Below are 3,611 nucleotides of genomic sequence, written 5' to 3'. Positions count from 1 at the left end.
CTCACAAGCACACAGGGCATTGTAAATGAGGGAATTCACCTCGTCCATAATGTGTAGCAGCAGCACCCACGCATTCACTTTCGACGTGTATTACACTGGCCCCGGAAATAAAGATAGAGACGCAGCGCACTGGCCAATAAACTCCACAGGGTTAAAACCCATATCAAGCGACGCATGAATGACCTAGAACAGCCGTCCAGAATATATCTACAACTTTGGAGTGTTTTTTTCCTCTCTCTCTTTCTTCTTCTCCCTGTTTTCATCGTTTTCCTCATCGTTTTCCCTCCAATTTTCAATCCCAGACAGATTCAGGCTCTCCCTAGTTCTGTTTTATTTGTATTTTCTCTCTGTTGCTCTGAGTGTATCACTCCCCCCCCCCCGCCCCCCTCCTCCCTACATTATCTCTCTCTCTCTCTCTCTCTCTCTCTCTCTCTCTCTCTCTCTCTCTCTTTGAGGAAATGTAGTAGTTCAGTTCTGCAGTGATCATCAGTTCTGTCATGAAGGGATTGTTCAAAGGATCAATGCTCTTTGTAGCAGCAACAGAGCTTCCTCCTGTTCTCTCGTCTCATCCTCTGATGGCCATAGGCTCCATGTCTCTCCCCAGCACACCTGGGGAATTCGGAGCCCTGGGACTTACACACTCCAATGTCCTAGAGCCAAAATGGAAGACTACTTTTTAGTATAAAAATGAGGATGGCCAATGGGACCACCACCCACTCTCCATTGTCCTAGAGCCACAATGGCAGACAATATACTTTACACCATCTGGTACTGTAGGTGGCCCCTGCAACCAATGTCCTAGAGCCACAATGGATACCACGCGTATAGTAACTGGCTTTTATCCAAGGTGAATCACAATTGACACACTCACCGAACACTTTATTAGGAACACTATATAGAACACTGTACAGCTTAAATTCTTTGTGGTGTTGATTCCACGAGATGTTTGAAACTGGTCCATGATGACATGATTGCATCACACAATTCCTGCAGATTTTTTTCACGTGAACTTTCAAGCTGTGAATCTCCCGTTCTACCGCATCCCAAAGGTGTCCTATTTGATTCAGATCTGGTGACTGGGAAGACCACTGAAGAGCACTGAACTCATTGTCATGTTTATGAAACCAGTTTGAGATGGCTTCTGCTTGCTTGTGACATGGTTCATTATCATGCTGGAAGCAGCCATTAGAAGATCAGTAAATTGTGACCATGAAGGGATGCACATGGTCAGCAACAATACTCAAATCGGCTTTGGCATTCAAGGGATGATTGATTGGTTTTAACGGGCCCAAAGTGTGCCATGAAAACATTACACCACCTCCACCAGCTCAGAGTGTAGAGGAGGTGTTCCTAATAAAGTGTTCAGGGAGTGTATATTGAGTGCATGTGGCTTGTGCTAGATTCTAGAATGAATGAAAGCACCAATCAACTCTTCCATGGGGACTCCTGCAGCCCTGTGTGGTGGATGATTTGTGTCACAAATAGACAGACTGACCTGAGAGTCAATGAGCTGGACACAGGAGATGAAAGACATCAGAGGAGTGCCACCTCTGACAGCCAAGCATGCTCAGTGGACTGAAGTCGCACAACATGGGCTTGTGACGAACTCCATGCCAATTACCAATTATATGATGGTCCAAAGAGGGTGTGTGCGTGTTTCTGTGTGTGTGTGTGTGTGTGTGTGTGTGTGTGTGTGTGGTTTAGGCTGTGAAGAGTGTGCTCTCAATGGTTTCCTGCAATACAATTGATTCAGATGTTCAGTGAGCATTGCCTGCTGTGTGTGTGTGTGTGTGTGTGTGTGTGTGTGTGTGTGTGTGTGTGTGCGTGCGTGCGTGTGTGTGTGTGTGTGTGTGTGCGTGTGTGTGTGTGTGTGTGTGTGTGCGTGTGTGTGTGTGTGTGCATGTGCGTGTCTTGTATCTCTCTAAAGCATTGGGGACCAATTTTAGATCTGTTGTGGAGAGGGCATCTTCTACCTCAAGCCATGAGAACATGTCCTGGGAATGTCAGACCATCTACACACACCTTATTTCTGGAGCCTCTGAGATGAAGGTGTTAATCTTCTCCTGTTCCTGCCTCCCAGGCCCCTCTGATACAGCTCTATGCAGATCGGCCAGATGTCTGGGACTCTTGGTAGACTCTATTATGTCCTTGGTGTCTGTGCTGCTTTCTGGGTTGGCTCATCGTTCTGTTTAGAAATGGATGTATGGACATTTTTCTTTATTCGTCATTCTAAATCCGTTGCATTTTCCTCGATAGATCATATGAAAATGGTCCTGATGGTTTCCTTTAGTAGTGTGTGATAATGTGTGTGCGTGTGTGCGTGTGTGTGTGTGTGTGTGTGTGTGTTTGTGTGAGTGTCTGTGTGTGTCTTTGTGTGAGTGTCTGTGTGTGTATGTGTGTGTGTGTGTGTGTGTGTGTGTGTGTGTGTGTGTGTGTGTGTGTGCGTGCGTGTGTACGTGCCTGTGTGTGTGTGTGTGTGTGTGTGTGTGTGTGTGTGTGAGTGTCTGTGTGTGTCTTTGTGTGAGTGTCTGTGTGTGTGTGTGTGTGTGTGTGTGTGTGTGTGTGTGTGTGTGTACGTGCCCGTGTGTGTGTGTGTGTGTGTGTGTGTGTGTGTGTGTGTGTGTGCGCGTGTGTGTGTGTGTGTGTGTGTGTGTCTGAGATTGGAGCCTCTTTCTGAAAGTGCCAGCTGTGTAGACTAGCACAGTGCTCAGGTGCAGTCTAGCTTCCTCCTCCCTGCCTCTCCTCAGTGGGCTGCGTGTTTACTGAAGAGTGCTGATGATGCTGTTACTAATGTTATCTAATGTTTAGTCTTACAGTCATCATGTCACTGTTGCCTTGCGATTCAGCCACATGCTTCACTATCATTATTATTACCCTCATTATCGTATCATTGTATATTTCTATTGTATAAGTAAGTAGACACTATACAGTTTTATCCTCAGATGTGTACTCCTGGATACGTCACCAATCTTTAACCCCATATTCGTTGTTTCCAGCACCATACGTGTCTACATAAGTGAAACTTTTTCTCCTATCTTTTTTACACTACAAATAGTAGAACATCTAAATGTTTTGATATTTAGACACTGGTATGGTGCTGGAGATTATGACAAATCTGTGTGAAGTGTTCCTTTAAGCGCATCCTAATTGGCGTAACAACAAACAACCATTGCGTAGAAAACAGATGATGTGAATCTCAGTGGAAGTGCTCTGATGTCTCTGATCTGTGCACGATGCATCACTGTAGAGAACGTAGTCATGCAACGCTCACATAGGCGCTAGTCTGCACTTCACGTGTGCGAAGAAAGTTATTCTAGCCGTCATCATTTATTCAACAACCAATTTGGTCGTTGATCTATGCAATGAATAGCTAATGCTGCTGCTGCTAAAATATCCAAATCTCCTTTGTGATTGATCACAGCCTCATTTGAGTGAGCGGTTGTTGCTGTATTTATTTGGGATCTTAGCGAAGGTAAACTAACTTTAGCTAAGCTACTCTATGGTAATGGGAGTAGGGGGACACAAGTGCTTCTGATCACAGGTGATCTCTGAACGCCTACTTCTAAATCAATCCCTAACTCCATATACACGGCTATACACGGCCACATGGG

This window comes from Nansenia antarctica, assembly GCF_963989245.1.
Source record: "Nansenia antarctica genome assembly, chromosome: 10".
Classification (NCBI taxonomy): Eukaryota; Metazoa; Chordata; class Actinopteri; order Argentiniformes; family Microstomatidae; genus Nansenia; species Nansenia antarctica.
This window is presented reverse-complemented; position numbering follows the sequence as displayed.